Source organism: Pipistrellus kuhlii, unplaced genomic scaffold, assembly GCF_014108245.1.
Source record: "Pipistrellus kuhlii isolate mPipKuh1 unplaced genomic scaffold, mPipKuh1.p scaffold_m20_p_37, whole genome shotgun sequence".
Taxonomy (NCBI): Eukaryota; Metazoa; Chordata; class Mammalia; order Chiroptera; family Vespertilionidae; genus Pipistrellus; species Pipistrellus kuhlii.
Window position 1 is genome coordinate 2,454,934 of NW_023425537.1, and position 22,350 is coordinate 2,477,283.

The 22,350-nt window shown below is 42.2% G+C and overlaps 2 protein-coding genes across 4 annotated transcripts in view; both read right to left on the reverse strand.

Moving 5' to 3' along the window:
* The window catches only part of KCNJ2 (potassium inwardly rectifying channel subfamily J member 2), a 76,673-nt gene that overhangs the window by 52,505 nt on the left and 1,818 nt on the right, over positions 1-22,350 (reverse strand). The gene's annotated exons all lie outside the window — the stretch shown is intronic.
* Positions 1-22,350, reverse strand: part of KCNJ16 (potassium inwardly rectifying channel subfamily J member 16) — a 40,471-nt gene that overhangs the window by 16,259 nt on the left and 1,862 nt on the right. The window contains exon 2 of one of the 3 annotated variants that reach the window (XM_036407686.2): positions 15,134-15,140. The exons of 1 other annotated variant lie outside the window; for it this stretch is intronic. The gene's annotated coding sequence lies outside the window, so the exon portion shown is untranslated. Of the gene's footprint in view, positions 1-4,088; positions 4,446-15,133; positions 15,141-22,350 lie in introns of those variants that run through there. One more of the 3 variants, XM_036407685.2, reaches the window with a different exon arrangement.

Consider the following 22,350-nt stretch of genomic DNA (forward strand, 5'->3'; position numbering starts at 1 on the left):
CAGAGGGGAAAACAATGGAGTGTGCATGATGTCACAGAGCATCCTGAGGAAAGCACAAGGGTAAAGCTTCCTACTGCTTGGATCCAAAGTCCACACTTATTTTGGCATGAACTCCTGCAGCAAGAAACCTGACTCTTACGGAGGGATCGGTCTTGATCATAAAGGCTCAGCGCTGAAGAGGAGTGAGTGTGTATGTGTGTGTTTATGCCTGCATGTGTGATTTGGTTCCTGATATGGGAGTTAGAGCGCCAACATTCCCCCACACGTGTTGTAGGTTGTTTATGATTTCAATGTAACTAGGCAAAGGCCATTTTCACTGAGGGAGACAGGAAATTGGCTGGCTTTCCTCAAGGGTGTTCTCCAACTGTGATCAGAAACCTGCCTTTTCCTCCAATAATAATGGTGATTCTGGGCCCTCCTCTGGCTGGGGAGAGACTGCCCAGCGTTGTTCCAAGAGGGCGAGCCAATTTTTAGAAACAGGAGGACCCAGCCCGGAGTGTGCTTTTGCTCTCCTCACTCTGGCCCGAGTATCCAAGGAGGCAAAATTCTGCCTTCATCATCCAGGGCCAGGTACCGAGCAACTAGGGACCACCCCATAGCCCAAAGCCTGCCAGATTTTCCAAACAGGCCAATTATAAACCATTCACCCTGGCCTACCTTTCCTTTCCGTGCAAACCCCGGCAGAGACCATGACCTAGACCTTCCCCTCATTCCTATCTCTACCCCCTGACCACCTGGTGTCATTCCCCCGGGGTCTTTGTAGCATGCCACGTCTCCGGTCTTGAGGACCTATGACTATAATAAACTTTGTTTTTCCTAAGCCCTGACGCCATCTCTTCTTGTGGCCACACCTAACTGATTCTCATAAAAAAGAATGCAAAACAACCCAAGGTGGTGAGGTGACGATAGGAAAAAAAAACACCAGAACACATTTCCATCTTCATTTAAGAAAACAAAACAAAAACAAAACTGCACATAGGTAAAGAATGTATTATCATTAGAGTCTAGAATTTAAAAAAAATATATTTTGTAATCTTCTCCTGAAGATATGTGCATTGAGAGAGAGGAAGGGGGAGGGAGTAAGAGAAACATTGATTAACTAAGAATTGGCTCACCCTCTCGCCCCTATGCACCCCAACCAGGGATTGAACCTGCAACCTAGGAATAGACTCTCACAACCTTTTTGGTATAGGGCATGATGCTCTAACCCACATGTGTCAAACACAAGGCCCGCGGGCCAAATCCGTCCCGCCAGGCCTTGCAATGTGGCCCGCACCGCGCTGTCATCACTGCACATCACTGCGTTTCCATCACAATGACAGTTTATGACTGTTCAGTAAACCATTCGGTCCGCGATTTAGGCTGGATTTTAGATTTTGGCCCCTTCTCTGATTGAGTTCGACACCCCTACTCTAACCACTGAGAAACCCAGTTGGGCTAGATTTTTTTTTTTTTTTTTTTTTTTTTTAAGTGGGAGTAGTACTTTCCTAAAACTGTAGATGGAGGGCAGTGTCCTGCAAGTGTTTTAGCCATGGGCGGTCATTGCCAAGGCTGGTCTAGCGGCTGGCCTGGTGAAATACACCACTCACAGCTTCTCACTCTGTAGCCAGTGGGCCCAGGGAGCTGAGAGAGTCTAGAGACAGTGTCAAATGCCTTCCTAAGTGTCAAATGTGACAAAAGTGGCTCAATATGTGATATAATGGCCAGATTCCTAAGGTCTTTGACCTTAGAATTTAAGCTTGACCTGGAGTGGGCATTGAATGGGTGGAGGCAGGCCCAGCTCTGCCTGTGGGAGGACAGAGCTCAGGAAACCTCTGGAGGGCAGGGTAGAGAAGAGTGACAGGGCTCCAGTCAGGCAGCCATCCGGCCACCCAGGGAGAGGCAGGGACAAGGGAAGCAGAGCTGGGAGCTGAACAGAGGGGAGAGCCTTTACTTCAATCGCTTAGATTTGATTTTTGGAGTCAGATTTTTTTCTGTTTGAACCTCATCCCTACCGCTTACTTACAGAAATCCAGACCAGGTACTTTACCTCTGATCCCCATCCCTGGGAAAAGGGTAACGCTGAGAACCCACTCAGATTAACTCTGTGTAACAGTAGATGCCAATTTCTCAGGAAACTGATTACGTGGACAAAACAGGCCCCTTGCCTCAGCTGATCTGAAACAGCCACTGTGACAACCACAGAGGCAGACCTTTGGATTTCTAAAACTCCCCACGTGAAGTGACTGGTTGGTCTTTATTAAACTATGTATACACAAAAGAATGTCCCTGGCCCTCACTCCCATCTTTACTGTATTACCCTCAGGCCAGCTCATCCCAGCATATCTCCCCAGACCTCAGTAGCATGGCTGGCCTGCAGGGAATGGGCTCTGCAGAGGGGCCAGGCCGAGGCAGGGGGCAGGGGGGAGGGCGGGAGGGAAGCCAGGGGTGGAATGTGAGTTCTGGAAGCTGCCAGCTGAATACCACTGATCAGAAAACCTTACCAGGAGCAGGTTGGGACTGGTGTACACTGCCTCTGACATTGCAATGGTTCTCCACCTTCCGCAGTACAAAACTACATCTGCACTGTATTTGCACAAACCTGAGGACAAGAGGCATGTTTCTTGGAGTTGAGTGAGCAGAAATCTGATTCTGGGCTCAGCTATTATATCAGTTTCCTCTTTTCTGAAACAGCTAATAGCCATTGTCTTCACTTAGTTTGTTCCCCCCAGGCTCCGGCTGCCCAGTGGGATGAGATGAAAGAATGGAAAGAATGCCGAAGAGGTGGAGATTGCGAAAGGCTTCCTAAAGGGGGCAGAGAGGTGAGGAGACTTGGGAAGGTCACACTGCACTGAGTAAGGCACCAGTTTGGGCTCTGCCTTCAAGATGAGGGGCTTTCTGAACCTCTGGCAGCAATGCCCCCAGCTCTTTCTGAACTCTCAGAGTGATTTCATGGCTCTTAGCAGGGAATGGGTTTTATATAGAAAAGCTTAGAGTTTTATAAATAAGACATGCTTTTGGCTAAACCCCAGGCCACATCCAAGCAGCCCAGAGCTTCCGTCCGAGTGGACAGCCTACAGCATCTCAACCTCCGCTGCCAGCACTTGCGCAGCGATTTCACCACAGGCGCTGCACAGCTTTTAAAACACACAGGTACCTGACTCTTTCGGTACCTCTTTCCCCTATGATTGTCAAGTGAAAAAAAAGGATAATAGCCAACACAATAGCCATCTGGGTGAATGAATCAAAATTATACCTTGTTTTGGTCAGATCAACAAGACATATACTTTTTGGTGTGCCGCAGATTTCTAGGAATTTGTTTAACCAGTCTGTCCGCCCACGGGATGGAAGAGGTTGGGAACCGCTGCACTAGTGGCCTGGGAACCTGAAGATGAGAGAAGTGCCAGGAGTCACCTACTCCATGGCAACAATTCTGAGCCGCAATGGAAGGGCAGCCATGAGGAGAAGGAAAACGCCAGGAATCAGAAAGCCCGCTGCTTCGATGCTTCTCAGACTTCAGTGTGTGAGGAGCTGACTGTTTATCGAAATGACCTGTCAGCAGGTGGGTTTCTTTTTTCTTTCTAATGAGTCATTGCGGCATGGCTGTCTATTTTTAGTTGTAAAGACGCAATTAATTACAGACCAACGACCAGCAAGTTTTATCCAGAGTTTCAGATTGTCAGTGCCACTCTGTGGTCCCCGTGGAGCCGAGGAAGAGTGACAGAGACATAAAAAGTGACGGTTGTATGAGTGGTCATTTCCACAGGAAATTAAAGACGCACCCTTTCCACGTTGTCCCACGTCAGTAAGGAAAGCTCGGCTGGCTAAGTCATCATATTTTTAGTCTCTGAATGTTACTTCCCTTGACGGATCTATAAATGGCACAAACACTCTTAATCAGTGTGGTCCAGCGCTCCCCAGAGATGATATGAGACAGAAAGACTACTCCCAGCCACAGGCAGTACGGCAATAAAGCCTGCCTACGGAGCCAAAGGAAGCACTACACGGGTGCCTCTTAGCAGGCATTCCACCGAAAAGAAGGCGCTTAAGAGAGCAGGTGAGAATGGGCTCAGGCTTGAATCGCTTTGTGACCCACCACGTGATCTTACCTTAGTTACGGATAATTAAGTTGAGGTCCAAATCCCATGGCCTTTTCATCTTGTAAGAGCCATTTCAGGGTTCTATCCTTCCCTCTCGGGCTTTCTCGCAAGCTGTCAGCACTTGCCGCCATGGAGATGAGGAAGCCCACAGGAGAATCTCGCTCTGCTTTGCCTTTCCGGGTGCATTCACCACACACAAAGGCCACTGAGTTCTGTTCCGCTCTCGTGAATCAACACTTTCTTTAACGGGTTCCCATGCCTACCCGGAGGGGACAGCCTTGCCAATGGTGGCTCACAAAAAACAAGAACCAAGAAGAAAGAGCCCCCCCACTGCCTGTCTACATCTTTGTCTTTCAATCCTATTCAGTAATAGAAATCTCTCCCAAATCACAAAATGACCAAAAATGGTCCCTACATTTCTCACTATCCCAAAGGGCTGGACTGTCTCTTATGAAGACCTCCAGGTCTTGTACAACTTCTTCCCAGTGTGCCTTTCTTAAATGTAGGCGCTCTATTACAGTCATTCTAAAGATTTTTCTGGGTAAGTACACGCCCTAACTGTGTAATCCTACACTCAAAGCAAACAAATTCTTGCCCAACATCATTTCATTTGGGTTCCGAGGAAGTGTGTGCCCCTAGAAGACCAGTGATAACCTCAGTGGTGGATCCAAAGACAACGTTCAGATGTTTTTCTGAGAAGCAGGTATTGTTCTGTGCCTTGGTTGTTTGCCTCTTCTGCACTGGGATGAGGGAGAGCCTTGGCTTCTTTGCCAATGCGCAGTATTCACTCACAAGTAAGGTTTGTGATTTGGGTCAAGAGAATGTGGACATGAATAAGAAAGCAAGTAAATGCTGGTGTCACTTACTGAGATGATGGAACTAGGAGAGAAGAGATTTGAAATGAGGGATTTAATAGCTGAGGTTCTGTTGTGGTAACGGCATATGCTCTCTGACAACCAAATGAAGATGCCATGTAGACAGCATATTATTCTGGAGTTGAGAGATCCAGAACAGAGGTACAAGATGGGAAGTTATCAGTATATATGTGGTATTTAAAACCATGGACATGGGCATGGCCACAGCAGAGTGAGAGTAGTTAGAGGAGATGGGTTCCAATGATGAAGCCCTGAGCAACCCAATTTTAGGTTGGGAAGATGAGGAGGATCCAAGAAAGGATCCTGAGGAGAAGAATTGCTTGAAATGGAAGGAAAACCATGATGTGTGGTGTGAAGTGAGGAAAGTGTGACAAGAGAAAGAGTGATCATCTGTCAGAGATGAAGGAAGGTCAGGATGAAGACTGAGAACTGCCCACTGGATGTGGCAATGTGATGTCACTGGTGACTCTGATGAAAGATGTGTCAGTAGTGTTTGGGAGACAAATGCCTGATTGGAACAAGGTGGAACAAGGTGAGCGGAAGTGAACACAATATTCATCCTGTATATTGGGAGCTAGGCTGTCATATGGAGTAGAAAACCATGATGATGGATGGGAAGGGATTTGGGGTTCAAGAGAGATTTACTTTTCATGAAGGGAGCTTTTTATTTTGTATTATTTTAATGTGGGCGATGTTATAATTCATCAGATAAGAGGTAGCTAGGTTATTAACTTTTAATTAAGTAAATGTCCTACAATTACTCTTGTGTGTCATTTCTATTAAAAATAAGTAGTTTAGCCTGACTGGTATGATTGAGAGTCAATCTAAGAACCAAGAAGTCACGGTTGAATTCCCGGTCAGGGCACTTGCCTGGGTTGTGGGCTCCATTGCCAGTGTGGGCCATGCAGGAGGCAGCCAATCAATGATTCTCCCTCATCACTGATATTTCTATCACCCTCTCCCTCTACCTACCTCTCTGAAACATATATTTTTAAAAAGTATTTTGGGTACTTTTGAAGAAAGTATCCTGTTTGGTCTCATGGGTTTACTGCAGAATCCACATGATAATCAAAATGATTAATTCCATAAAGAAATATAAAATAGAGAAAACAGCCTGAATTCTATGTGGCACAATGTAGAAAGTGGGTAATGGACAGAACTGTGTATTGTAACCTGATTTTCCAGAGCCAAGGACAACTCTTAAGTTGTCTAATATAGCCTCAGCCACTGCTGACAGTGTGCCTGCAGACAGATCCACACCAACTACAAGTTCCTATAGTTCTATAATAATTGCCTGGCTAATACAGAATACAGAGGAGTGTCTGCAGTCCTCACTACTAACCAATGAGTTCCTCTTCCACTCCTTATAAAAGTTTCTCCCACTACTTGTATTCTAAAGTTATCTAAAGCAGTGGTCGCCAACTGGCGGTCCACAAATCACAGGTGGTCCGTGAGGTTGGTGGCCGATGATCTAAAGCACGCTGGCTTATTTTCTTCTCTTTGGTCAAACTGTGCTAAAGTGGAATAGATTTCAAAATCTGGAACCAGAAATAAATCAGTAGTAAGTTGGTTAGCATATACTTCCTCTCAAATCACTTCATTTTAAAATTGAACAGTGAGAATTAATAAGAATGTCTGTTTGGGTTATTTTCTCTTTCTCTTGATTTTGAATGAGTTGGTTTTCTGGCTGGTTGTTGCACTAACTCCCAAACACACATATTACCAAGCAATGACCCTGTGAGAACTGCCAAAATGTCTGTGCCAGGCACAGTTAGAGGAGGATTCAATTCAAAACGTGAGCCCTCAGAAGAGCATTAACACAACAAGAATCCATTGTTTGATGTCCTCTCAAGTTGGCCCTCCGTTTCTGCTTAAGCATTTTCATTGACAAGAAATGCACTGACCCTTCACATGTCTGTTCCTATTTGATGATGATTCAACTCTACCAATGAGAAAGTCCTTCCTTAAACTCAGATAAAAATATGTCTCCCTGCACCATTCACAAGACTTTCCTGTCCTCATGCTCTCTCTGTGCAGAATGTGTTATATGCTATCCAACAAAGGAAAAGAGAGAGACAGAGAGAAGAATTTTATACTTGCTTCTTACCTCCTAACCCAGTCTTTACTTCTTTCATTGAAAAATATACAAAGCATCCTATTATTCCTATATGCATATTGATTATTTAATTTGTCCCTTTTGAGAACCATAAGGACATGGTCAAATGCTAAAATGATGAATCATGAAGGCAACAGGTGCCAACCAAAGCTGCTGAGTTAATAATCAGTTGTGTGCTGTCAAATTGTAAGAGTGGACTCTCGGGGTGGGGGTGGGGGTGACTGGTAGAGTTTTCCAACTTATATAGTGCAAATACTCCATCCATGGCCAATTTCAAGTTACTGAGGGGACTTCTCTGAGGTTGGAGTTGGTAAGAGGTGTGCACAGTTGGCTCTTGTGAGCTGATACAAGTCTGTTCCAGCACAGCCCTGTGTGATGAGCCATGGTAGGGTTTGCTCTACATCCTAAAGTCCTGGTTGTTCTCTGAATATCTTTTTACACATCCAGCCCAGAATCAGTCTCAACTTCACTTAAAATTCAACTGCAAATGTCCAATTCCATCAAAACTTGACTTCAAACTATCTATTGTATAAATGTGTGTGTTTGGGGAGCATACAGAGAAAGCCTCTAGCTTCTAATATTTGGATCAGAAAAAAATTGCCTTGTAGTTGATACATTAGAGTACATGCTCATTAAATTATATATATATCACTACACCTCATTAAAGTTGTCATTTGTTTAATGGAATGGAAAAGAAATGGGCTTAAAGAGGGATACTGCAAAAAATGATTTAGAGTTTTGAATATTTCCATATAATTCAGTAAACATTTATTAAGTCCTTATGATGCATTAAGGAAACTGTAAACATTCCACTTAAAATTCTACTAGTGAATAGACTTGTTTTTATGTTTAGCCTTTTTAACTCCCATTTGTTACAAACCATGGATGTGTTTGTTTTTGGTCTTCAGTGAATCCATTCTGCAGTAGTTACTCGTGAGTCACATTTCCCAAGGCTATAATTTATGCCTATATCCTATTCATACTGAATGCAACTGTTTAAGATAAACCATGTTAGCACTGAATCAGCATTAGCAGGAAAAACAAAATGCTTATTTGGCTGGATCGTGGGATCTGGGACGGTGAGACGTATGATATGGGTAAGGTGGAGCAGTTAGCAGCATCTGATAAGCCAGGTTAAAGAATTTTGATTATTCTAAGGAGGAATGAAAGGGCTTCAACCAAGGGAGGAAGACAATCTGATTAGCATTCAAGAGAATGCATTCTGGCAGTGGTGGTGAGAATGGATTGGACAGGCAACAGATGGGGTGGGCAAGGCAGTAAGGAAGATATTGTGTAATCTAGGGGAATGAAGCACAGGGAACACACTCAAGAGATACTTGGAAGTCTGTATCCAGGATCATCAGAAATCCATTGGAGAAGGAAGGGTGAGGAAGAGACCAGGATGGGCTATTTACAAGAGTGGAGGGATGAAGAACAGTCAGGTTAATTCCAAAAGCCGGTACAACTGCAGTCAGTCTTCGGATTGGGTGGCAAGAAGTTGCTGATTTAATTTCCCTGTTAAATAATGGGATGGTGAGCAGAAGAGACAGGAATAGCGATTTCAAGGGAATGGAAAACATCTGAAATAGTCACTGTCGGGAAGTTGAAGAGCACGTCATGTGGGGCTGCGTTGAGGGTCTATTCTTAGTAACATTTCTCAAGAATCTAATTTAATGTGTGTCTTCTGAGAAAGTGTCCCAGGACCTCCTGAGAGGTCTTCCCACTTCCCTCTAATGACCGGTCCCTCTAATTCCTAATGAAGCTCACCCAACGGAACACTTTCTGAATGAAGAATTTTAACAAGGTAGCTTGTGCCGTTCTTGGTTTCCAGGTCAACCACTAACTGGCTTTTTTTGTGACAAAAGAACAGTGAAATTCCCACAAAGTATCTGTTGGGAAAACATTTGCTAGAGATACACCTCCCCATCCAAACACATCCCTGACATCAGGGAGGAGACAGAGCTCCCGGGCAAAACAATCGCCGCTGTCTTGGGGTGGAACTCCGAAATTTAGTCAAGGAACAAACCCCAGTGAGGTCATGTCTCGTTTGGGATTAAAAGGCTAACTCTGATTCTGGGATCATACGAAGAAAAATGCACATAAAATGCCCAGGAATTTTCCCTTTGTTTGATTCGGAAATTAAACTTGCACACGTCATGTCTACAAAATGAGCATTTCACCAGGTCAGATGTTTTCTTGACTAGTCTAGGATGCAAAAGAGAGTAGAGGACATGCTGCCTTCTTCGGCTGGCTGGGCCCTGGGCCTTCCTGAACCTTTGGAATTATGTATTCATACATGCAGATTTGTCTCTACTCTACAAAATAAAGTCAATATCCAAAAACCTTAGTCAAGTTACTTGGTGCAGCCTGCTCAGTCACAAGAGGCCATTGAGGTTACAAGCCATTCCACCTGCCTGATACCAAGTCATCCTGACTCTGAGAGGAGTGTTTTTCAGTTCAGCAGGTGTGCAGCTGAATCATCCAGACAATCCCTTCATTCTCCATACGATGTAATGCATGTGTTGTCTTATAGCAAAGCTTTTCTGACACCTCATAGAATCTGAGAAACGTCAAAGGAACCTTGGCCTGAGTTTGAACCAGACCTAACTGTTTCTGGCTTTCAAAATGATGGCACTGCATTTACTATCCAGTGGCCCTCAATGATTTCTAAAGCTGGGCAGGTTTATTTTGTCATTTAATGATTTCTACATAGAAATTGAAATAAATGTTGTAGAAATCAACAAAGACCACCCAAAGGAGAACAAGGAAGGGCTGTCCTTCAGCTTTTGCTATAAAGAGGGAGCCAGCCATCATCAATGAGAAGAGACTCGAAGGGAGGCAGAGAGAGAGAAAGCATCACAGTGCCAAGGGGAAGGTGGTAGGTCTGCTCTCATCAGTGGCTATTGGGCCACGAGAAGCTGGCATCAAATTAACTAGAAGCAGGCACCTGTTTAATGGGTTTGGAAAAGCATAGTTTGCTTTCGTCCCTGGTGCTAAGTCTGAAGCAGGGGCAAACAATGAGAAGAGTTTGAAGTCAATGACCAAGTCTTAACTGTTTGGGGCCCATTGTTGCAAAGGCTGTGATTTGTCTTCTGGGCCATTGCTACAGAGGCTATGGCTCAGAGCTATATGGTCACAGTCGAGGTGAGGAACTTTTTTCTACCAAGGGCCATTTGGATATATATATAACATCATTCTTGGGCCACACAAAATGATCAACTTAAAAATTAGCCTGCTACATTTGGTCAAACATTTTATTAATTCATACCTAATGGCTTGGCAGGGCCAGACAGAATGATTTTGCAGGCCTTATACAGACCTTGGGCTGGAAGTTCCCCACCCCTGTCATAGATGGGCTTGGTCACTGCTGGTTTGTATATTCAGCCTCTCAACAAAAATAATACAACATGCTGGTGACATGTGGGACAGCAACCATACACAAACACACCTGTTGTACCTACAGCCTCCACACCAATACTTACAAATTGAACTATTTGTGAATAAGCCCCTCCCCCTGATTTATTATTCAGATTCTTTCATGGTGTGAGTAAAAAATGCGCTTAATCAAGTATTTGTTTTCTCTTGTTTTTTTTCAGGGAAACTTGGTTTTCTTAGAAACCTAATTATCTATTAGCCAATATATCACAGCTGGATTGATATCACTGTAGTTGAGTCTTTCTGATCTTAATGAAAACATTTGTAAGAAATTCTCAATGATCTTGGTTATTCCATGGAGAAACTGCATGGCACTGCAGTAGAGAATCTTGAGAACAATAGGCCCTACCATCTCTCAGGACTGGTAAACAGCAAGTTAAGTGCATCCTGTTCTTGGAAACATGGCATTTTGCCCACTTTTCATTTACTTCCAAGTGTGACTGTTTTAAGAGTCCAAAATTATTTTTAAACTTAGGGGTGATAGCGCATTATGAATTTCATCTTGGTCAAATCTACCAATTCAAATCTGTCTGAGTCACAAAAAGTGAGGTAAATGTATTTTACCATCTCCCCCCACCTTTTCTGTTGGCTGTGTTTCTCTGGCTTATTACCCCCTTGGCTAATAAAGTGCCCTGGATGGATGTGGTCATTTCCACATTTCGCCAGCCCTTCCTTTCAACCTAGATGGTGCCTGTGTTATCACTAGTTGCTAGAAACTCAAGTTCACAAAGGCAACACTGACTACTCAATAGTCTTTTCACCTTGGAGATGTTTTCGTTCACAGATAGATTCATTTTATATTCCCACCTTTCCACCCTCCCCGAATACAGTGCTATCGAGGCCATGAAAGTAAGGGCTGAAAGACAGCCTTGGCTAAAACTGTTGACTCAGTTCTTCCATGCAGACACCACAGGAAGGTTACTATTATTTTCACTTTGATTTTTTTTTTTTTTTTTTTTTATAAAGCCTTAAGTAAATGCAAATGTTGATATTGTGATTTCTCTTTAGGCTAGGAAGTCTGGAAAATACAGTGGAAGCTCAGCTGTCTGGGGCACAAGAGAAGTTATAGGAGAAAATCTGAGTCATGAGCTGTTGAGTCAATACTCGAATCTCTATTTTCTCCATGTTTATAGGATACCTATTTCTGAAAATACTTCATGGTTTTCACCTTTCCTCAACCCACAGAGTAAGGTTCCTTTTCTTTGACCCTTTTGTTTAGACCTTCCCTTCCTCGTTGTGAAATACACCCTTCCATTTTGTTTTGTCCACTTTAGTGTTGCCTGCTTACTGAGAGCTCATTGAATGCCAATACTTATGGCAAATTACACAAGAACAAGTCTGGTCATGCTGCTTCAAAAGGATGAAAGATTCAAAGCAATAAGCAGAAAAATAAATGTTTCAATTGATTTTACCATTTTATAATGGCCAAGTGAAGGCACAATAATAGAGGAATTATCAAGGAAAGGGAAGTTATTTTTCATGTCATTGTGTTTCTCCATTCTTTTCTAAGAAAAGTATGAAGTCTCATCTCATTGCCATTATCATCTGTTATGAATTTAACTGTGTCCTTCCCAGAAGATATTTTGAAGCCCTAATCTCTGATACCCATGAATGTAATCTTATTTAGAAATAGGTTCTTGGCAGATGTATTTGAGTTAAGATGAGGCCATTAGGGTACGTCTTAATCCAATATGACTGGTGTACTGATAAGAAAGAACTCTTACACACATACACACAAGAAAGAAGGCCATATGAAGATGGAGACAGAGATGAGAGTGATGAGGCCACAAGCCAAGGGACACCTGGGGCCACCAGAAGCTGGAAGAGGCTTTGGAGGGAAGGTGGCCTTGGTTTCAGACTTCAGCCTCTGGAACTGTTGTTTTAAGCCACCTTCGTTTGGGCAGCCACAGGAAACAAATACCAACATACATATTTGCCTTTGAAAGGTTATTTTACTTTTTTTAGAACTTTCTTCTATCTATTCCTTTGTCTCTGAGGCATCTTTTATGCCTTTCAACTTTTGCAAATTTATGGACTAGCAAGCAGATCAATTTTTTCCAACTATGAAACTAGCTGCCTAACAATAGTCAGGTTCTGAATTTGTTTTCTCAAAATTCCATTCTCGGTGCTAAGCTTACCTCTAGCTTGTAACATATCACATAATTGACTGGTGGTGAAAATATTTAAAAGTTGCTCTTCAACTTTACATGGTAGCTACAGATCACTAGATATATATTTCTGGGGAGTCAATAACAGTTTATTCTATAAACTAGAGGCCTGGTGCATGAAAATCATGCATGGGGGGGGGATCCCCTCAGCCTATCCTGCACCCTCTCTAATCTGGTACCCCTTGAGAGATGTCTGACTGCCAGTTTAGCCCAATTCCAGTGATTGGGCCTAAACCGGCAGTTGGACATCCCTCTCACAATCCTGAACCACTGGCTCCTAATCACTCACCTGCCTGCCTGCCAGGTTGCCCCTTACTGTCCCCCCTGCCAGCCTGATCACCCCTAACTTCCCCCTGCTGCCAACCAGGTCACCCCCAACTGCCCCTTCCCTGCCAACCTGGCTGCTCCTAACTGTCCCCCTCTGCTGGCCTGGTTGCCCCTAACTGCCCCCCCTACTGACCTGGTCACCCCTAAATGTCCCCCCTGCCAGCCTGGTAGCCCACAACTGCCCCCCTGATGGCCTGGTTGCCCACAACTCCCCCCGACACACACACCTGTCTGGTTGCCCAACACAAGCTGCTGTTCAGTCATTTGGTCATCCCTCACTAACCCCCTTGCTGGCCTGGTCGCCCCACAAAGCCTGCTTGTTCAGTTGTTTGGTCATCTCTCACTAAATCCCCTTGCAGGCAGCTATCTTGTGAGGGTATGAGAGTCAATTTGCATATTACCTCTTTATTATATAGGATTTTGAATATAAGCTAAATATGTGCTTAGAAGATACTGCTTAAAGTTATTTTGATTCTATATGGAAACTGAGACTCATAAAATAGTAAAGACTAAATTTAAAAAATTAAAAGCCTAATATGGTTCATTTAAATGTGCCTTTAAATAGATATTTTGGGACTGTTATTTAGGGTACAGATCCAATTTTAGATTTGTTATCTTGGCCTAAGAATGAGGATCTGCTTAAACAGTGCATGCACCCACCCCTACCCTACCAAGGACATCCCAGTATTCGACATATTGACATTATTGCACTCAAGAGTCAAGTTAAGTGTGACTATTAAATGAGCGGGTAAAATAGAGGAGAAGAGAATCTTCATGGAGTGCATCAGGATGATTGGAGAGTATAAGCTAAAATCAAGCCAAACCTAAGTGTCTCATAAAGGTCCACCTGGACAATAGCAGGAACCTGAAGACCCACCTAGGCCACAGCAGAAAACTAGACCTGCAGCCAACAGATGAGATGAAATGAGGCCGTCAGAAGGGGAAAATGAACATGCTAAGTGCCCCCCTGTGAACTGGAAACTCAGTCTGTAAGTAGGGCTATGTGGTTAAATTAGGTCCCTAATTCAGCCTGGAAGAGACCCTGGGAAAAGAAAGTGCTTCCACTGACCTCAATTATCCAAATCATGTGTGCCATTTCATCCAGCCAGAGCCTAACAAAGATGGTCTGTTCTCAACAAGCTGAAGGTTTCTGAGAAGATACAGTGTTTTTAGGTAGACTTTCCCCCTTATCGCAAAGCTTTGAAACCTGAATTTTAATTCAAGGGAAAAACAAAAAGGCCCCGGACAATGTCCCCATTCAATGATAAAATCACTGCCATCGGCCTTTCTCCCACTGACCATTTGGACAGAAGCAGAAGCAGCAGGTTCTGCCTAGATCGAGTTGCCCTGTTTAACCAGCACAAATACTTCTGCAGGAAGATAAGTCAGTGATTAATTCGGAGGCGGAGCCTAAGACAATGAATGCTGGAGCCAATGACTGCACAGCTCTCCTGAGGTCCAAGGAGACAGCTGAGCTGGACCGAGGTGGACGCCACCGGTTCCCACCAGTCAAGATCTTCCCTAGTAGCAACGCGCCAGGGCCAGGTCGGAGTTAGGAGTGCCAGGCTGTCAGATTCTGCCTTCTCTTGAGGGGGGTAACAGGATTCTCAGTAGAGTCCTGTGTTCTCTGTAAACACTAGAGTAGCCAGCTCTTAATTGTTTTATGTGAAGATTGATCTGGTAAACAGAGATATGGGAACCTTTTGAAAACATGCAACACATGAGGTTGCAAGTCTAGTTTATGGCTAAATATTTTCCTCTCTTCCTAGCAAGTTGAGGTGATTTATTAGCGTGCCCTCTGGTTACAAATAAACGCAAGGATGGAAACCCTGCAGTTTTACACTTCAGTACCATAAGGGACTTTTTTTTTCCTCAGTCTCTCCAGAATCAGGAATCCCACCTTTGGGAACGACTGAAATAAACAAATAGAAAACATGGCTTTGGCTGGTTGTTTCTCTTGAAACTTCTGGAACCCGGGGACACTGAGTTTATTGAAATCGGGCATAACTCTGCTCTTTTTTTGTAGTTAAAATTCATGTACAGATTATGCAAGAATCTGAATTCAATGTAGAAGCAAAAATTTAGGTGTCTAACTGATGTAGCTTAAAGACCCTAATTCTTGTTATAAAACACCTCTACTCTCCCTGACAAAAAAATTAAACAAACAAAAAAAGCCAAATAAATGATGAGAAAGAACATAGTAGGTATATACCAAGTAGGTCCAGGAAGAGGACAAACAGGGAATGAGAAGCAGAAATTGCCATGATTTGCTTGTTTATACCCGTGTCCTCCGCAAAACTACCAAAGAGTGGCTTTCATATGTTTTGGTGAACACAGGTTGGAAATTTTTTCAATCAGTTTTTAAATGGAATTTACCAAATTTTAAAGCTGAGGACTTTTAAGTTATTGAGCTGAATTTACATAAACAAATTTTAAGCAATTTAAACTCTGGAACTAAAACTGGCCATTGGGCAAAGCTATTGTGAGCCAGCTGCCATGATCCCAAGAACAAATAAAATGGGTGACACAGACAGAGGTCATGCCCCTCCTTGATTCCTTACAAGTTCCTGGGTGGAGAAAAGTCACCAGGCTCCATTTAATTTCTTTCCCATGGCAGCCACTAACGACTATGAGAACAGCCAAAGTTTGCCATCGCCCCTTAGTTAGAAACAGTCACCTCTTCCGCCATTTAGAAGTAGCACTGCATCCAAGGAAGAAGATCACTTTGTTTCTGTTCTCCGAGGATCCAATTTATTGGATGAGTTGGAAAGAACCTTTGCAATAAAGTTCAGTCCCCTGGGAGCGTCAGCATTTTCATCTCTAAGGTGCTGGCTTACTGTGTGTCAGTTGTTTCACACTCATTGCCCCAAACCCAGTCCTAGTAAGAGCTCTGTGTCATTGACCCAGATGAAGGGAAAACAGGATGTCTACTGCGGGCAATGCCTTGGCCTTGGCCGCTGGTTTTCAAGCCCTCACGCTGATCAGAATCCCCTGGAGGGCTTGTGAGACACAGGCGGGCTGGGCTCCATGCCCGGAGCTGTCACACAGTAGGTCTGAGGTGGAGCTGGAGCATTCACACTGTTTACAAGCTCCTGTTGTTTCTGATGCTTCCAGTCCTGGGCCACACTTGAAGGACCACTAGCCTAAGTCCACAAGTCCTAGTGGCCAAGCCTAGAGTAAAACCTAGGTCTGTCTGATAAGAAAGCATACAGGATGCCACACTGCGGGGCCACCTGTTATCCTCTTAAGATTTCTCCACTGCAGACATGGAAGAAGGGCAGAGGCATGGTAGTAGCTGCATGGCATGGAAAGGGGAACAAATCTGGAGTGGGAGGCCCCTCTCTGCCATGTACCAGCATGGCACTTAACTGACCAGATCGTCTGTATCTTCATCGCGATAATAAGCATTCTCCTGCTGTTCCTCGCACTCATCTCACTGAGTCCTTTGAAGATGGAAGGTGACAACTGCTGTGAAAGAATTCTCTAGGCCTTGAGGTGCTGCCACAAGTGCTGTGTGTTCTTTTTATTAGGAATCAGATAGGAAGAAGAGTCAAGATGAACAAAACAACAAAAACAAAAATATGTCCGAGAACGATCTGGTCTTTAGCTTAAGAGCTGCAACTGCGTAAAAGGAAATGCCGGACACAAGAAAGAAGTTTATGAGGGCCTCAGAGACCTGTCATCTCAGAGATACACTAAGAGTTTCAAAGGAGGGCGGGGAGGGCACTAACAGATATTTTCCAATAGCTTTTTTCCTTTTTCAAGTTAAAAAGTAAATATCCCGGTTCTTTCTTCAAGAGACATTCTTTGGGTGAATACTGGAAAATGATTAGTCAAGAGTTACTTTGTTCTAATTACTTTTGAGTAGTTAAAATAGTTAAAAAAAACTTGGTTAGTAAAAGAAATAAAAACTAAGATTTCTTTCTCCATAAAAATTTCAAATACTGACATTAATCAAGCAGTAATTTCTCACTGACAAAGTTAATATTCAATGGCACAGAGAAAAGGGGTCATTTAAATATTGGATTAATTAAGAACAGGCTTTTTACTAACCTAAGAAATCTGCCAAGGACCCCTGGGCTCCACTTGTGTCTATCAATGGCTTACTTGGTATTAGGTCAATACTTGGCGTTCAAGTCCACAGATGTCAACATGTGATTGGGACTGTAAGGAGTGGTGGCACGTTCCCCATCAGTGACATGTTACTTTCCTTAGATTGAGTATTGCACTTGCTCAGTGAAGTAAGATTTGTATTGATTTATCTTTCTCAAGTTCCTCTTGTGTTTACGAACTTTTGATAAAAATGGCAAACCTCTGAGCTCTGCCCCTCAAATCCAGGGCATAAATCTTTCCTTCTGTTTCAGATTTGCTTGGATTTATTCTTTAAATGCCTTGATAAAGAAAGTACAATGTAATGCTTGGCGTGCAAAATAGACTATTACAAACACATAATAATCCGATTTCAGAGAGCAGGGTCCAGCTGGATTGATTCTATCTCATCTTTTCAATGCCTGAGCGTTTCTCTGCCTTTCACTTGGATTCTTGGCCATGGCTGTATAATCCAAATTATGTGGTAATAAATTTAGGATCCCTGCTAATCAAACAGATATGAATTTATGGGGAATTACAGTTCTTCAGGACATAGATTAGTGGTTAAAGACACATATTGTACAGAAAGGCTGCCTGGTCCAAAATCAGCTATTTTTTTTTTTTTTTTTTTTTTTTTTTTTTTTAGCTGTGTGACCTTGGGAATATTATATGGCCTCTCCGGGCAAATTTCCTTTTCTGTAAAAATAAATTGCATCATGGAGGTAAAGAATTGATATTTGTAAAGCACTAAGAATTATGTATAGTATGTAGTTAGCACCCTGTGGTTGTTAAATAATTACAAATAGGTAAATCGAAAATAATTCTGCTGTGAAATGACATTGTCATTGGTAGATGACTGTTTTCACAAGTGTCTCCATATACTCTCATATCAATGGAAAATCAACAAAAGTACCTTCTTTTCATGACTATGGTACAAGACAGCTAAGATGTGGAAACAAACCCTTCAAAGAAATGATAAGGACACTTAGCATTCTGACACTATCTTCATCATGTGGAGAAAATGTGAAGTCTTTGAAATAATACCAAATCTATCCTGTTATACAGCATCAAAGGAAGAGAAACATAATCTTATAAAGACACAGTAAGGAAAATCTATGTAAGGTGATGTGGATACAAAAGTGGTTTTCATAACAGTTTTGGCATAATATTTTGAGGCTATTTTTTTTATGCTTTTTAGAGTGGATGAGGAATTTTGATACCATTTCTTAATGTATCTCTTATTTTCCCCAGCTTAATGTATCTCTTATTTTCCAAAGAGCAAGTTACCCTTCAGCAGGACAAACGTGGTCTCTGGAAGAAGAGCTGGTGACAAATTCGCAGACACAATCCCATGAATGGACAAATCTGGGTTAGTGTGGGGATCTGGTTGCTATCCATTCAGCACCACCACTCTCCCAAATGATGAGACAAAGACCAAGGCATCTCAGGGAATCCAAACTTATGAAAATATCTAGAATGAATCTATTTCCTAGTGGTTACCTTTAAAAAGAGGTAATCTAATGTCAAACACCAAGATGAGACTCTGGAAACCATTACAACCTGAACACATGTGAAGCTTGTTGGTGTATATTAATCTCACTTCATGCTTGTAAAAGTGGCAATGCAGTTCTATTGCTACACATACCAAGATGAATTTAGACTCTCCCACCACACAATTAGCTATTTGGAGGCAGGAACTACGTCTCAATCATCTCTTCCATTTTGAATGGCAGGGGTCAGAGGTGGTAGATTTGAATGGTATTATTTTAGCTGAACTAGGACTACATGTCCCAGAATTCTATTCCCTCCATAGTTCCAGGTTAGCCTGGGCCAGGGAGGAATTTTGCATAACCCAAGGTAAAAGTCAATCAATAGTCACATTCTTTTTACATCAGAAGGGCAGTGAAGGGCAAGAGCAGTATGGCTGCTCACCCAGGTTGTCACTGACCTGCGGGCTCACATTGCTGGCACAGGGCAGAGTTGAGCCACAGCCCCAAACATACTAGGGTCTTTCTGAATCAGACAGGCATCTCTTCTTCCCTGAAGCTAGGCACAAGTGTGGCTCCCACTGTAAGAATCCCCACAATTCCCCAGGCATAGCTGGTTTTTCTGCTCATGTCCTTCTTTGCCAGGTGTTAACTTTCCCAACGGCAAGGAACTGATGGATTGATCTTGCATATCTAGTGCCCAAGGAATGAGTATCTTACATCCACTTAGAAGAAAGGATCTACCATTTGTTCAGTCTCCGGAACCCAAGTGTAACAGATGACAATATTCTGTTAGCTGGACATCAATGGGGTTACTGAGGCCTATTATTTCCATGCCTAAAATAACCAGGTCTGCTATATGGTAATAATGGCACAGTGATTCTCATGGTATTGCTTTGTGTCTAATTAATACAGCCCCTTATTTTCCACACAGAAGGAAGCATGATGACTCTAAACAGCTAATGTCTACAGGCCATAATTTGGGACTTCTCCTCACCTCCTGGCCCTGCTCATTCTATATTCCTATTGTACAGGCTGCACAACGGGAGAAACGCCATCCACTCTTTATGCCATTAAGGTACAATTGTGCAGAAGCACAGAAAAATTTATTTAGGAAAATGAACACAAAAAAATATTCTTCCTAGGGCAAGGTAACACAAAGGAATACTGTCCTGATAGCTATCACACCGAATTCTTGTGAGGACAAAGCACAGCATATGTTGCTTCTGTTTAGTTTTGTCTGGTTCTGTTCATTTGTGATTTTGCTTTGAGCAGTTTTATTTCTCTTAATGTTTCTTTAGCTTTTCAACTCCTTGAGCTAATGGTGTAATCTTATCTTCTGCTCAATATTATTATCTAATACAGTTCAATCAGACTTTAGTCATAAGGGAATGAAACTACCTCCTATTCCCACAAAGCCTAAATTTACACATGGGTAGCTCCTAAGCCATAGATAATTTGCTCATGTTAGCCACAAACCATTCTCCTTGAGTATTCTCTAAACAAATGGGTTCAATTCTGACCCTAAGAAGAGGCAAGTAAACATGCAAAAGGATGTACAGTTCACAGTCTGGCACCTTATCAGGTGATAATTGCATGTCCAGGAAAGGATTTTACGGTGCCATCTATAAATAGAATTCACTAGCATGTCAGTCATGAAAACACTAAAGGATGGTGGAGCATGCTGTTAGGTGAGTGCTCATTGGTGAGACCTAGTAAGCTCTTGCTCAGCTGAGTCAGTGTTCTTCTGGCTTCTGTACAGGAGAACTTTGAACCAGAAATCTAGTGAACAATTTCTGTGGCCAAGCCATTATGGCAGGTGCCTTGTTTTTGAAGTTACTTTGGCATTATTTTCCCAAAGTAGAGACAGAATGTTCTGAATTACCCACGGTTTGGAACAGTCTCACATGTGATGAGAACAGTATTAAGTTGTGAAAAGATTGGCTGCATTTGTGGGTGAGTGGATATTTTTCTGGCACACAGCCAACTAACTAATCAAGCAGTAACCTAATCCAAGAATTTAGTCTCACCAACATCATCCTTTAGTAGAGCTTCACAAATTTTTCCATTAAAAAACACATTTGAGAAAACAGAAGGGATAAAGAATAGAACACAAAGGACTGGATCCCAAGTTCAAAATACTCCAGTCTTAGGATTTTCCTTTACAATGTATGCTAATTTTGAATTCTGATAGATAGACCAGAATAACTCCATTAGAAAAATAATTACTTAATTGCTTATCAGTTAAATTATTTTATTCCTCTTATTCTCCATTTGGCCAAATGGAGAATAATGAATGTTTCTAAAAGGCACACCATGGTCATCTCATTATTCTCTTAGCTTCTGGCAAGTTGCTGCTATTGGGTTGGCAAGTAAGTAATTGCGGATTTTTTAAAGAAAATCAAAGACAATTTTTTCATGGAACTAAATAACTTTATTCTGTAATGTATTGCCCATTTTGATCAATGACCTTTTGCCATCTTTCAGGCAGCATCATAATCCCACGTTCAAAAAACTTCTGGTTTTTATTAGCAAAAAACTGAATCAGGTACGATTTGACATCATCATCATTATTGAAATTTTTACCATTCAAGGAGTTTTGTAAAGATCGAAACAAAAAGTAATCAGATGGTGCAAGGTCAGGACTATATGGTGGATGTGGCAAAACATCCCAACCAAGCTCCATTAATTTTTGCCGAGTGACCAAAGATGTGTGTGGCCTTGCATTGTCATGATGGAATACAACACCTTTTCGATTTGTCAATTTGGGCCGCTTTTCTTCAACTGCATTGTTTAATTTCATTAGTTGTTCAATGTAGACATCAGAATTGATCGTTCGGTTGGGTGGTAAGAGTTCAAAGTAGACAATTCCTTTGTAATCCCACCAAACTGATAACAAAACCTTCTTTTGATGAATATCAGCTTTTGATGTTGTTTGAGTTGGTTCACCTGGCCTGCTCCATGATCTTTTCTGCTTGATATTGTTGTAAACAACCCATTTTTCATCGCCAGTTATCAGTCGTTTTAAAAATGGATCATTTTCATTACGTTTCTTTAGCAAATCACAGCTGCTAATGCGTTGCGTTAACTGTGATTCTTTCAGTTCGTGAGGAACCCATGTATCGAGTTTTTGAACATAGCCAAGTTGTTTTAAGTGATTTTCAATGCATGTATGTGATACATGAAGCTTCTCTGCAATCTCACGTGTTGTACTGTGACAGTCCGAATTGATTATTGCTTTGATTAGGGCGTCATCAACTTCAACTGGACGACCAGAGCGTTTTTCATCTTTGAGTGAAAAATCACCAGAACGAAATTTGGCAAACCAATTTTGACACTGCCGTTCTTTTAAGGCTTCGTCACCATAAACAGCACATAACTTTTTATGAGCTTGGGATACGTTTTTCCCTTTGCGGAAATAAAAAATCAAAATATGACAAAAATGTTCCTTTTGATTTTCCATTTTTCAATGAACGCCAAACAAAAACTACAAAACAGATCAAAAAACTTTTTTTACTGATTAACAGCTGAATAGCCAACTATCAAATAACAAAATGTGTTTTACATTTTTACTACGTCTGCAAACCTAAAAATTCAACTGAAGCCATATATGTGTGAAACCCGCAATTACTTACTTGCCGACCCAATACTATGAACATGATTATTTAGAGGCAATACTCATACACATAAAAAATAAACTCCATAAAAATACACAAGAGAATACATAAGAGCCTGACTATGTGGGAGTGGGGGTGAGGTTCATGGAAGAGGAGA